This window comes from Falco naumanni, chromosome 9 (genome assembly GCF_017639655.2).
Source record: "Falco naumanni isolate bFalNau1 chromosome 9, bFalNau1.pat, whole genome shotgun sequence".
Lineage (NCBI taxonomy): Eukaryota > Metazoa > Chordata > Aves > Falconiformes > Falconidae > Falco > Falco naumanni.
Genome location: NC_054062.1, coordinates 18,701,237 through 18,716,130, shown reverse-complemented (window position 1 = coordinate 18,716,130; position 14,894 = coordinate 18,701,237).

Below are 14,894 nucleotides of genomic sequence, written 5' to 3'. Positions count from 1 at the left end.
GGAAAGGAGTCTTTCATGTGAAATTTGCTAATGGGCCAAGATACTTGTTATTGCAAGGGATTCTGCAATCTCCTGCCAAGAGGAACTTATCTGGAGATTGGGTAGATGGGGTTTTAAATGGCTCCTTTCCCTGCCCTGTCGTTCCCATCTGAAGTAGTTTCCTGTGGCTGTTCAAAATCATGACCCTGCTGCTTCATCTGAATCTTATCTTTTCTGCCTGTCACCCTGGTATTTCATGCACAATCCCACAGAAACTGGAAACAATACCTTATGGCTGTTTTGTGTGCCGCTGTGTGTAGCAAAATTCAACCCTCATGGTAACTGGGCTTTCTAGAGCTGGTTTGTTCTCCTTTGCCCTCTTAAGCACAGAAATCGAAGCAAACATGAGGATTTTTAAAAAAGTAGCTTTCTAAAGTATTGGTACAGCAGCACATGCTGTTTCTTTCTTTTTTTGGAAAAACATTAGCGAGTTATAACCCGTAGTTAAATCCCTCCATAGTTTTCCTATCTCAGGCATTCCCTTAATGTGGGCTTGCCAGTGCTCAGAGCTCCTAATAACAGGCTGTAAATAGTGGGTATATTTTCCAAACACGGACAAAGCTGTAACATTAAGAAATAGCTAGATATTAATGAAGAGTTCGCTTCAGTAAAACCAAATATTTAGGCAAATTTACCCTTGTGCTGTATATTCTCTTGTGAATTCCATCCACCATGGAACCGCAATGTTATTTTTGATCTTTGACACTGTTGCTGCAATTGCTGTCCTTGAGAACTGAAAAATTGTTCTACCACCTTCTTTATTTACTAATGAGAAGGTAACACATCGGGTCTAATATCTTCTTTATACAGCAAGGCTTGGGAAAGCACCTAAGTTCTCTAGTGAAGGTCTGAACCCCATGTCTGAGATGGCACATGCGTGGGATGTGTTTTAAGCAGAGCAAAATCAGCAGTTTAATGGTCAGTAGCGTCAGCAGTGATTACATCAAGGCCTCTGCACCTTCCCTCCCTCTCCTTGTGCACACTGACACACTCATGACGACTCAAGCTGTGATGTTCTCCAAGTTGTTATCTGGGGTTGATACTAAAACCCAGAGATCACTAAGAAGGAGAGATATGACTGCTTTTCAGTATCTTAATATATTCAGCAAGTGAAATCACAGGAGAGAATGTAAAATTGAAATGCACCAAGCAGTGCGTAGGAGCATCGATGCCTAAATGGCAGTTAAATCCAAGGGAAATTTGCTGGGGGCTACTGAGAAACCTGTCATTTAATTTTTTCCTTCCTTTATGCAGTTGAGTGAAGAAGATGGATTTAATTAGCATTTTTGCCATGCTCTTAGCAGTGGAAGTGCTATAAAGTGCTGATGTTATCGCAAACTCAAATCAAAGGAGGTGCATGAGGCAGAACTTAGACCATATGAGGAAGGTGAGAGGATGTACTGGGATGCTCAGAAATCAAGCCTCTAGTAAAGAGCGACAAAATTTGCTTCACAAATTCACTGGTAAGTGTAAAATGAAACTTACTGAATCATAACAGGATTAGTTATGAATTTAAACTAGCAAGGAATTAAGTTTTTTTATTTACTTGAGAATGCTGAACAGAACTATTCTCTTTACAGTAGGCTTAAATTACATGGAAGTACGTGAAATACAGGAAAAATACAGAACTTTACCAAGAGAAGTGAAGTAGGATGGATGATGTATTTTGTAGAGAAGTATAAGCACCTATAAGCACCTTTTTTTCTAACATACTAAGTGTTAGTGGATGGAGACTTTCAGCAACTTTGTGACCTGCTTCCAGTCTATGTAAGTACATCCCCTATAATCAGAAGATTATGTATTTTTCTTACACGTTTGGTACAGGGTCTCTCCTGCTTTCACATACTGTGGTAGCCTGATCACCGTGATGCCCTCTGGGACTCTGCATGTCACAGTTTTGGTCCTGACAGTAGGAGAGATTACCTTATAAGCATCTGACAGCAGGTGTGCATCTTTTTTCCAAGAACAGTCTAGCTCAGATGAACCCGTTGTAATAATTGTTTTCTGCATTCTCCTAACATGCAGAAAGCTTGTGGAGTACCTTGTACAGTGGCAAGCAAAAAATTATCAGGATTCTCTTGGATTTAATCCATGCTGAGGCTTCTCACAGTCTTGAAGGAAAGTTACATTTACGATTGAAGTGTTCCCAGGAAAGAGCTAATTTGCTATTTGCAAAAATAATCCCAACAAGTTTGTGTTGTTAGCCTAGAAAAATTTGTATATTGTAAACTCAGAAATGTTTGCAGTCAAGTAAAGACATTTTTAGAAAAAAGGATCAACTTTTCTGAAACAATTCTGACCTGCCAGCTTAACAGTACAAGGACAATTGTAAGCAATTATATATCCTATCCATTTATTTTGTCAGTCAAGGAAATTAGCAAGGAAAGTCCACTAGGATTATGTTCCAGCATAGCACTTGAATAGTACCTCTCAGCATTAAAGGCCACTGAATTCTTAGTTTGGGAGGAGATTCAGATTCAGTAGTAAGTTTGACTCTATGATATAAACTATGTGAAGTCTGAACCCTTAGATGGAATAAATTTTTCTGCTTCTAACTGGACAGTGGAGTTCATACATTTCTCTCAGGCAGCAAATAAATGTATTTATCCGTGCATTGCTGCACTCATTAATCTCAGCATGCTGAGTTTCTTCTTAATGGCTGTCACGTGATCCTTTTCCTCTACCTTCATTTCTCTAATTAGTTCTCCCAAAGCTTGCAGCCCATTGCCTATCTGCTTGTAGCTCTTTTTACTCACAAAAATAATTTAGTTTCTCTCATGTTGGGAAAAAATGTTCCTAGCCTGTACATCCCTTTCTCTTTTCTATTTACACTCATGAAATGTGCTATTAGCAAGAGCCTGCCTCCTCTATTTCACGTGTATATTACATCCCACTAATTTGGCTGTCCCCATGCTGACCACTGAAATTGCTCTCAGCAAGGTTTCTAATGATCTATTGCTAGCCAGGTATCTTCAATCTTCTTGGCCTGCCAGTTGCTTTCAACATACACAACCAGCCTTTTAGTTTTGAAATTTTCACTTTGCTTCTGTACTTCCCTTTATTCAAGCTCTCTCTATACATTGGAAACTGCTCCTTCATCATGTCCTTGGCTGAACAGTCCTCATCTTTCCCATCTCCTTGGTGAGAATTTCCCTGGACTGCCACTCGTCCTTCCCTTTGCACGCTGTCTCCGGATCTTACAAAGTTCGGCAACCACCTGTGCTGAGGACTCACAGTCCTACCTCTCTCTTCCAGAACAGTCTCTTTCTAACAAACTTAAGCGTAATCCTTTATCTTCCTTTGATTTTATAAAATGCAATATAGCTGAAAACTCCTAATCATCTCTTATCTTAATCCTGCTGATTACAGACAAGCCTTAGAACTTTAGCATTCATTCAGATTTCAGCATCTCACTAGGTCCTCGCATTTGGACAGTGCCTGAATTTTTGCAGATTTTTTTCCATCTTTTGTCTTCTCTCTCTGTAGTCTGAACATTTGTTTGAGGTTTTCTACCTCATGTCTCAATCACTACAACACGCCATGTTAGTTAACAGAACCTTGTCCTGCTCTTACCTATCCAAAATGTGACTTTGTCAAGTGTTGGGTTTGTAGCCTGAAGGGTGACGACTGAAACATTACTGTCTTGAATCCAAATGCCAGCTCTCCCTACTTGCTAGCATCAAACATATGCTGCACCTCCGCATATTTCAACATGCCATTCACAGCGTAGTCATATCCTAGCTGTGATGTTTTACTAAATTTCAAGATACCAACTCCTGCCTCTGTTTTTTCATCTTTCTGCACCATTATCCACTATTAATCTTGCAAACATCGCAAAAAGTACCTCTGGGGCTTCCCATAATTTTCCAAAGGATTTCCTCATCAACACTGTCAAAGCCTTTCTTGCAACACTGAAATATTATCAACATTTAGGCTCCCCGGACTAAGATCACTCACTTTTAAACCAACAATATCTCATTGCTCGCTGTTGGCTGCACTCTATCGATAGTTTGTTGCTTGATGCTGTACATCAGTCACAAGCACTCAGTGGCCACAGGACTTCTCCCTTGGTGTTTACACAACACCTAATGCCACAGAGTTTTTCTTGAGAAGAGCTCCGAGACACTATGACAATATAAATGATAATAACAGTTGGTATGGCAGGTTTATTTCCCTAGCAGTGCTTAATCTTAGCAAAACAGCTTTTAAAATAGATTCAGAAGCCAGAAAAATAAAATAAATTACTTCTATAAAATCTGAAGTTCTGATTCCACCATTCCAACGTCTTGCTCTGGCCTATCTGTTTGTAGACAAATCTCTCATTGCTTGTCCCACTGAAGCTTCAGCGATGTAAAAGCAAATAAATTAAAAAACCTTCCTGAACTGGGGGGATTATGTCTTTACTCCAGGAATTCCGGAAGGGCGCATGGAGTTCAGCTGAGCTGGATGTCTCTCCAGGTTCAAGTCCTAAAGGGTCCAAAGATTTTATCATGCTTTTTATAGGGATGCTTGATCACATGCTGAAAAAATGTTGAAGTTGGCTAGAGATGCATCTGTCTTCACAATATTTATTGGCTTTTTTAGTTTGTTCTAGCGAATAAAGAGATGATTGATTGGAGTGGATAAAAAACAAAAGAGCATCAGCTGACAACAGATCCTACACACGTGAGTGAAGGGACGAGCCTTCCTACTGTGGGCTGTTGCAAAGGGCACATTTGGAGTGTCTGTAGGAGATGAGGTTTGTGGCTGTTTAATTTCCATGGAAGTTCACTCCATGGCTTTGGACAAGCCACAAGGATGTCTCCTGAACTGCTGGTTGTTACCCTTATACGGAGATCTGAGTGACTGATCAGTGTTCTTTCTTAACACCTGCCTGACTTTTTTATGTTTGGCACTGGGCATCTGGAAGATCATGAGCAATTTCATGGATCTTCCTATTTTGAGCAGGAGGATTCAGTCTTCTCAGCCACAGGTCTGCTGTTCTGTGTAAGCTGTTCTTTCCATACTTCTCCACACTCAGCATCAGAAGGTGCTTTCCATCATTCCCATATCCTTTGGGGAAGATGTGCTACCACTGCTCCTGCAGGTGGTACAGGATGGAGTGGATCCTCCTAAGAAGCTGTCAGCTCCTTCTGCCAGGGGGAGGATTTTGGCTGTTTGGAAGTAAGTAATTGCTTCTGAGGAAAGGCAGTGCCCTAAGTCCTGTTAATACCAGTTAGATGACAACCTTCCATGGGAAGCCTGTCTCAGTAGAGAAGGATGACCTCTTATTTGCTGTTGGGACATACTACTGTGCCATGACTTTGCTGTAGTTCATGAGACAGCGATGAGTTCATCTTCAGTCAGGACGTGGCTACAGTCCAGACAAGAGCTAATGAAACACATTTCTAACTGAGGCCAGCAGTCTGCCAGGATTGATGTCTCTTGGTCAAGAGAAGGTGGAAAGCCTTGTCCTGAGATGGAGTTGTGTGAGACCTTAGTGTCACTGAGGAATCCCAGAGCACTCCACGTGCAGTGTAAGTACCCAGACAGATAGATGGTCAGCCTTTTCTTGGGGAAGTTCTGCAATCATACATAAATCTTCTGGCCTGGCCTGGTTTATTTTTACCTTTAATCCCGAAGAATTCCTGCCTGATATTCTAACCTTATTTTCTCATGTTTTATTAGAACTAACTTGCAAAGCCTCATTCCAGTGTGCGTGGGATACTGAGCTTAGCTTTTTGCTAAAAGCTGCCTTTTAACTCTTTCACACCTTCCCCTAGTAGATTTTCCTTCTAAGATAATACGCGGTATCTAAGGAAAATACTGGGAGGAGCAATGTGCTGTAAAATCTAGGAACTTGAAGCGTAAAGCACCTAGTACATGACATTAACATTGGGAAATAAGCATTGAAGACCCATAAAATTCAGCAAAAATTTAAGATATTATCTTAAGAACTTTTTTTTTTCCAGACTCAAAAACTCCATAGCTAATGCAATTAATGTTGTAGTCAAGAATGTAAGGCTGCATATCCAAAACAGAGACCAAATCAGGTCTTGTCCGTTACGGCAGCGGGAGTTGAGAGTACTCACTTTACAGTGATTATATATCCATTTCTTAATCGGCTAGACCATAACTAAGCACTGTTCTTGTTGGTACTGTCTTACTAGTAATTTTGGCAAGCTTTTCTGCTTATTCTTTCATCAAATTACAAATTTCTGTGCAAAACTGACAATTTTAATGGCATTTCAAATTTTTTTTTCAGTTTGAAGAATGTAAACAAGGTATTTGAGCCAGCTTTCTAGAATACTTTATCTTTTCCCTGACCCCAGATATCTAGCTGTTTAACTTCACTTGAAAATATCTTGGGGTTTTAGAGGATCTTTTCAGTTCTGGCTTACAAAATCACTTCTAAATCAGAGTTAAATTGTTTTCTTATTGTTTTCCCTACTAAGAATTTTTTTTTTTTTTTAAGTGTCATCGTTTCCCCAGAGACAAAACTGCATGTCCTGATGAACTGTATGGGGCAAACATAGAGGCGCTGCACCAGAGCCCAGATGCCTAGCCCAGCCATGGCAAGCGAAGGACCAACAATCTGACAAAAAAATAAGCAGCAGTAGCTGGACATTACATGCAGGAGGACCACAATAAAATAAGTGAGACATTTCAGATCAGCATGGTAAGCAAGAACAAGTTAGAGCAGTGCTTGGCTTGCCTGATGCCCGCAAGTACAACTGCTCTCAAAATTTCCAAGGTAGGGTTGAGCTGTTGGCAGGGCAAGGCAGCTTACAAGCGGTGAGTCTGCTAACATCTGCTTTTCCATGCCAGGTCCTCTCAGTGCCAAGGAAAGGTCCTACACAGCTTTAATTTGCTAGTATAGACAGTCTTTGTGACCAAATACCCTAGACGACTAATTCTACAAAAGATTTGTTTTGGAATACTATGATCTTTGTAGACCCTACTTGTTGGCCCCCAGTTTTTCAAAACTATGTACGTGCTTTACTGTCTAGCCGCACAGTGGGACTCTAGCCCTAACTCGGGATTGCTGGCTGTTGCTTTAATAGAAGTAAATGATGAAAATTATGAATTCTGTCTTAGATGCCCATTATAGACTTTTTTAAAATCCTACACTCTTACTTATTTAAAACCCTTGACTGCAGATCACCCCCTCTCCAGGAGAACTGACAACCTGTTATAAGCAGGCCTGTATGATGACAGATATGCGATTATATTTAAATAGCCCTGTCATAAAAAGCATTTCCTAGATTGTTTTTTTCTTAGCCTGATATTTGAAAGGTTGCATTGCATTTTCTGCGTTCTTAATGAAAACCTTTTGCAGTGTGAAAAAGGAGTTAAAAGCCCTGCATTAAGCCTGTAGGTACCATTTACCATACAAAATAAATATGTAAAAATGAAAAATACCCACCTTTATAATGTGTCTATGAGAGTTTTCTCATGGTGGCAAAAAATGTTCCAGTCTGTTCAAAGTACAGATGAATTTGAATCTCACTTCCAAAGAAAGGCTCATGTTGCTAATCTCCTGTGTCCTGCTGTTTGAACTCATCAGCTTCAGAGATGATAAGAACATGTTATTATGCAAACTATCAAAGTTTATTTACACAACTTCTTAAAACAGATTATTTCAGTGGTATGGCCAAGTGGTTAGTATCTATTGTCAAATTTTTTATGCATGCCAGTTCGGTAGTACTCGCTCTCTATCCTATAAGCAAGATACTCTCCACTGTACGATGCTCTGTCATCCTAAATCTGAGGGGTTAACGCACTCTCATCTTTAATCTCCTGGAATCCTTCTTTTTCTTTGATTTTAAAATCCATGAACACTTTCACAGAGCACATCCTTCAGTAAACACAATAAAAAAAATCAAATACTCTAAGCAGCTTTAAGTTCAAAATTAAATTATATCTCAAGCAGGAATCTGGCACCACAGTGCTAGTCTACCATAAAGTCTTTCATCTTTGCAAATCCTGGGAGCACTCTAGTGTAGGTGAGCTCTCTGTTCTAAACATTTTTAAGTGGCTTAAGCACTTAATTTTGGGACTCCCAACTTAATGTTCCCTCAAATGGATCTAATTGTCAAAAGATGGCCATTCAATGCTTTCTGAACACAGGCTGGTTTTCTTCTGGTATCTATAAATTGAGGCAAGAGAGACCACTCGTCTCTTTTTTAGGTGTATAACACAGTTTAATGTGCTTAATTTAACTACAAACCACTTGTAACAGCTGTGCATCCTTAGGTCTTCTATATTGAAAAGCTTTGCTTATATGTGGGATATAAATCACAGAATAAAATGTATCAGGAGAAATAGGAAATGGAGATACCAGTTTATATACAAAGGAAATACTGGAAGATTTATTATCAGTGATTTTCTTAAATCTGCTTAGACAGCCGGGACATTTTCCAGAATAGATATAGCTGCAGTTTTTCACATTCACAGGCAGCAGTTTGTGGAGGATCCTTGGAGAGCTCAGGCTTGAACTAAAGGGCACTTACAGTAATGAAACGTCTTCCAGTGAGCACCAAACTGCCAAGGGCTGTTGGAGATCACCCCAAATGAGGGTCTTGGCAATCACATCTAAACCTCACTGAAGTGGTGGAGGTGACTGGGAGCTTTCTGGTGTGTTGAGAACATCACTGCCTCAGTGTCACTGGGATCCAGCTCTAACTGGGAGCCCTTGGCACAAGGGTATTTAAAAAAAAAAAAAATAATTCTTATGTCTTAAGTTATAGCAACTTAAGATCAGTTGGGCATTTTGTGACCTGTGTCACCAGCAGGGTTATTTGAGTGAGCCCACACTGTGAAGACCACAGCAACTTAGATTACTTTGCAGTTGCTGTGGACTAGAAGACCACACTTTCAAGGTGGCATCAATAATACAATAACAGAAGTAAAGGCACCTGAATGGTATTGCAGATCCTAGACAAACTCACTGAGAAATTTTAAGCAACTTCACTATTTTTCACTGGGGAGTGGTGGGGGTGGTACTAGAAGAATATAATTTTCAAGAACCTTGCACAATGCAAATACTTAACAAACACTTCCACAACCTTGGAATCCAAAACTTATTTTCCCTTCCCTGTCTCCTTTGACATTACTTCCCTGAAAATGATAAGTGCCTCAAAACTGTGTGTTGCTTTCCAGCTAAAGCTTGCCCTTTGCTGCTTTTCTTCTTCGAGAAGTAACACTGCTAAAATTACACATCAGACAAGAAAGCAAATAAATGATCCAGCTATGAAGACTTATTTTGAAACTGCAGGAAAATACATATCTGGACATGTGGTTCTGGAGTTGATTAAATCACATTTGTAAATCCTTAGGCCTTGGCTCCCTGTAAAGTTGGTTTAAAATTCTGAGAGAAAGACCACACGCAAAGTTTGCAGAAGAGCATGCAGCAGATATGCAACAATATCCATGAAAAGTAAAACCAAGATTTCTGATAGTTCACGTGGTGTTGAGGGCAGAAGCACTCACAGAATGCTAGAATCATATTCTATTTCGGTTTTCATTCATATAGATAACATCTCAGTCACATTACATCTACCAAAACTCCCTTCATTCATGTGAGAAACCAGAACTTCTGTTGGCCAGAAGACTTCCAAGAAGTGAACAAGCATTGCCCACCTCATACCTGTTTAAGGTATACCTCAGGAATATATCATCATAGCTACATGGCATTAGGCAGACTGAAGAAAGTCAAAATACTGAGAAAAGCGGGAAAGAGAAGTACCTTTAAGCAAGTCCTTCCAGAACTGAGCTAAAGGACAGTGCTGAAGAGATGATAATGCCCTTTTTTATGCAGTAGATTTCAACCCTTAATGTGGTTAATCTTGAATAGCTGCTGCCAGGACCGGGCCTGTTCTTGTGGATGACAGGACTTCACCTCTCTATCCCAAACCAGAAAGAACGTGCAGAGAGCAAAGATACACAAATTAAATCCAGCCATCACGTTCATGACTTTATGTTAGAAAGGTGAAAGACAGAGCAGACTTTCTAGACTATTTTGGTAGTTAGAATGGTTTAAAAATGTGGCTAGGCAACAGAGTGTACAGATCTTAGGCTTTTCTGCCAGCTTATCTAAGTCATCATCTGTAGCATCACTTGCTTCTTGGTTACTAGACATCCATGGGGGTTGAGTGCTTCAGTCATGCTGCAGCATTCCAAAATGTTTCATTTGGGTTTTTTTTTTTTTTTGTCATTTATAAAAAAGGAATATATCCATGAAGAATATAATTGGACGAGCAACTTGCTTTGCATTTGTGGTCTGCTCTTGAAGTTGGACCTAGGAGGCAATGACAAACCAGTGCTAGATGCACGTCAATTGCCAAGAGAAGTCACTGGGAGCTGAAAAGTTCTGCAACTCATCGTGGCTTGGGCATGCCACTTGAAGCTGAGAACCTTGGCTTCTGTGCTTGGCAGCAGAGAGGGGGCAACCTGGACTTCTAGTTCCCATTTGAGACACACTACAAAATGGGGGAAATTTTTCTAATCCACTGCAAAACAGGAAATTTTTGTTCATGTCAAGTGTCTCTCCTACTGTTACTGCCTGGGAAGTGAGGTATGACACTAATGCAATTGTGAGCTAAACTTTCAAGCTAGATTTTCTGTGGAGCTGACTGAGACAAGACTTTGTGGAAGTGAGTTTGCTGTGCTTAATGTGCACTTAAGTTTACATAGCGCCTTTCATCTGAGAGGTCATTTAAGGGCTATACAAATACAGTCCAGCATATTAATGTACCACTTCATCATATGGAAGCACAGTCTTATGGCACATCACACAGGAGTATGACATACATAACTTAAAATGTATTGCTCCCTGCCATACTTTTACATGGAAAATATAGGTATAGTGAAAGTAGCTGCCTTAGCTGGAATCTGGAGATAATGCCTCTATTGTTAGGTCTTCTTAATGACTACAGAAGAGCAGAAGCTTGCATTGGAGTATCATTTGACAATGGAATAATTAATGCAACATTATTAGGCCAGGTACTAGGTATGTGTTTAAAATTGACCTCTAAGTAGACCCAATTGCATGGTTATTCTGTCACACACCCCACTTCAGGGACCAATAATTCCTGAACTGTAGGGATGCCTCATCCCACAACTGCTAACTGATACCTGTGCCTGCAAATGAGTGAGAATAACTGAACAAGATGCCAGGACTTCTCTGTACAATTGTAGGAAAGGCCAGTGGTACCCAAGTGGGATCCTCTTCTCTCCTCACAGACTGTACAGGAAGATTATTAACAAATGCCTTGCATGGGAAGTCCATCTAAAATCCCTTTCTTCTCTTGTCCACAAGCACCAGTCAGGACCGGTCATTAGCCGTTTGTCCGCTTGAGATTCAGAGCAGGAATGGGTTTCACCCAGATGAGACCCACCCAAGTGAGCAAGAACTCAAGCCAGGGCTCCCACACACGAGCCCCACAGTGGGGCAGGAATGCTTGAGCAGCAGTGGGCTCTTGGACCGCTGCGGCTGCCCAAGGGGGAAGGGAAGCACTAGCACCTCAGTACCACAGCCCTCCCAAACACATGGGGGTGCCTAAGCTTATATGCAGAGGTTTCAGCAATCAAATATGGAGATGGTAGTTAGGTTCTTCGGGGGTCGGGCACTGGTGGAATGCAAGCAATCTGATTGCTCTCCAAAGCTGAGTAAGCAGTCTGAATTTCACCCTTAAACACAAGTCATTATTTCAGTGTTGTCTGAAGGCCTTCTTCAGCTTTTAAATCCTAGCCCTGAAAAAATATGCTCTTGATAAGATACATGATTTAATAACCACTTTAAAAATAATAAGAAAGAAAGAAAATTGAGAACCCACGTTCTGCACAGTAAGGTCAAATACTCAGTTCCTTCTCCAAGCTGAGCTCATCATGTTTGGAAGACTCAGGATGTAGCTGTGTTGGTCCAGCTTTTCTTTAAAGAGTTTTAACCTGATGTCCAAAACAAAGCAGTAAATTAGATGAACCTGTCAGCTGAAATTCAATGTCCTTAGTTGAAACTTGGCATGTAGCTTTGCCAGCTCCGTTATAGATTTTTTTTTTATGACTGTTTGGCTTTTTATTTCTCTGTGCCTTTTTTTAAATCTTCTCTTTTTTTTTTTGCTTTAAAATGTACTTTCCATTACAACAGTTGAGCACAGGAAAGTACTAACTTCTCTAATGTAGCCATTTTACTTAAATATTTTAGACACTGGAGCCATTTTCTGTTAAACTAACAAGTTTCTTTCTTTCTGTCATTGGAACATGCTTTTAAAAGTAAATTATTTTGTTTCTGAGGTGTAAATGTAATGTGGAAATTCACTTTGCTCAAATGAAAGAAAAAGAAAGCATTAAAAAAGGTAAAAGAGCACACAATCCTGATCAATGCAGGGACATCTACTTAATTTTCATTGCCGAATTCTGTAATTCTAGCACCAGTGAAATTAGTTTTTCTTCCAATAGAACTTATTTCAACCACTGAATAACACAGTGTATTTTGAAGATTGAAGTTTAATCAGAGCATATTTTAGGAGTCACTTCACATCAGAGTTCATAGTGCATTGATTAGAATTACCAAGGAAATTTTAATACAGACAATCTGATCCCTTTCCTTTCTCATATGGACCTCATAGTGATGGTATCAGTACTTTAAAAAGCTCTATTAGCTGCTTGCTTAAAACATTTGAAATATAACATACTTAGTTTACTTGCAGGTCATTACCATCTTGAGAGGTGACTGAAATGCCATGGAAAAAGGTAGACTGAATTGTCACTCTATTCTCCAGCCTCAGCTGATTGAGAGCAATGCTAATTACAAGGAATAGTCAGAACTGCTTAGAAATTTTAGAATTGCTGCCCTTTCTCTGCCTTCTGGATTTGGTGGCTTGTTGCTAGCAATTTTAAAGAAGCCATGGTTCTCCATCCCAGAGAGCAATATTTACCCTCTTTTCTTGAACTTGCCAGGATTTGTTCTCAAATTTACTTCATTATCAGTAAGGGAAACAGAAACAAAGCAAAAAAATCTAAAGATTAAAATTTTTCTCAGGAGTAAAAATAGGCTAAGGTAGCTTTCTAAAGAAGTAGAAGTTGTGTTGAAGAAGTTGGCTTTCTTAAATTCAGCTTTAAGGCTTGACCTTAAGTTCTACACATCACAAGAACACCAGCAACATTTCTATAGGCATTTTATGTATGTCTGTTGCTGATCTATGCCCCTAATGAACCCCCAAAAGAATGACATCATACACTTTCCTATGGCTACAAAGGGAAGTTTGAATCTCCCAGCATCATGCATTTGAAAGGTTTCCTGCAAGTTATATTAATCTATAGGCATAGCTTTATACCCCTATACTAAACAAATGAGAATTAGCATGCACAACCCTTTCATACTTAGAGTAATTTCTTAATCAAGATGGAATCTCAAATCTTGCAACAGTGAGAATCCAGAATAGCACCACTAAACACAATGGCTTTATTCGAAGTTTTATACAAAGAATAGTAATCAATGCAGTAATGATGTGTATATATATATTATCCTAAACACAGATCTCTCTTTCACATTGATTTAAATAGCTCTTCAAACAATAATGCATCAAACTTCAGCTGTATCATGGGTATAGCTGTCGCAGAAGGGTGTACCTTGGGTACTGAGATATGGAAAAAGAAAGTAACCGGCTCACAAAAAGAAAGAATTTAACAGAATTCAGAATGGAATCCTCATCTCCTTTCCTGCCTGTGCTTTCATCATAGCACCTTCTTTTTTCCTGAATCATGGAACAAAAGAAATAAAACCTTAGTGCAGATTTTCTCTTCTGTAGAGTAGCTGTGAAACAGCAGCTCCACAAAAATCACTCTCCTTATGGCGTGGGAGTGACTCATTAGCAGTGTCAAGGGTCATTTGCTCTTCTGATCTGCTCATTTACAGAGCTGCATCCAGAAGCCTGTTTACACAGGACTCCTTCTATACATTCATTATTTTCTGTTAATAAAAATACTCTCTCCCTCTAGCTCTTCATTGCCGGGAGCTGGTACACTCCAGCAGCTGGCTGTGAGGTTGTACCCAGCTGCTGCTGGTGGTCCAGCACTCACCGAGGCCCCAGCAAGAGCAGGCAGATGGTCCATGTAGGTGGGATGTTAGAGGGGCATTTGAGAATATCACCAGTTGTGAGAGCTAACACTGACATTCATTTTGGAAGCGGGAGAGACCCACTCCATGGGTTTTCAATCTGAAAGCTATCTGTATGTAACTTTCCAGAGTTAGCTTACATTTTCCTGAAAGACCATCCAACACATGCCTGCTCCAGGGCTCCTCAGGTCTCTATCTGTGTGTTTTAGTGGATGGCAGATTTTATCTAAAGGAGCAATCTCTGTTGCCCTCATTGAACAGCACACAGTGTAGCATATGAAGGCACAGACTCCATGTGAGATCCTTTATTGCATACATAAAGAGATCATATATAACCAGCACTTACCCACCCAAGTTCTGCCCTGGAACATACCTACATGCAGCAAAGACCTTCACAGCCAGTTCACACTCCACCAAGCTGTTTACTTGCTCCATGTTCATGTGAGAATGTTGCTTCTTACCCTGATATTTAAGCTGTGGGGGCTTTGGGCACACCCCTCACTGGGGGGCCTTGGGCAGCCCCTCATTGCAAACAGGTGTGTGCAGAATTGATTTACAGGTGAGCTCAGAGAGCCAGATTTAGTGTTTGTTGTTTCCTCACTACATTTTAAGGCATAATCACTCTGCAGCCTGGCACCCAGACAATGAACAAAGCCTTTTCTCGGAGGTCCCTTACAATGCAGTGAAATGAAAGAGTTGATAGTCTAGTAATTAAGAACAACCCGATGTTTTTGCCGTATTGTTCTTCCTAACAGAG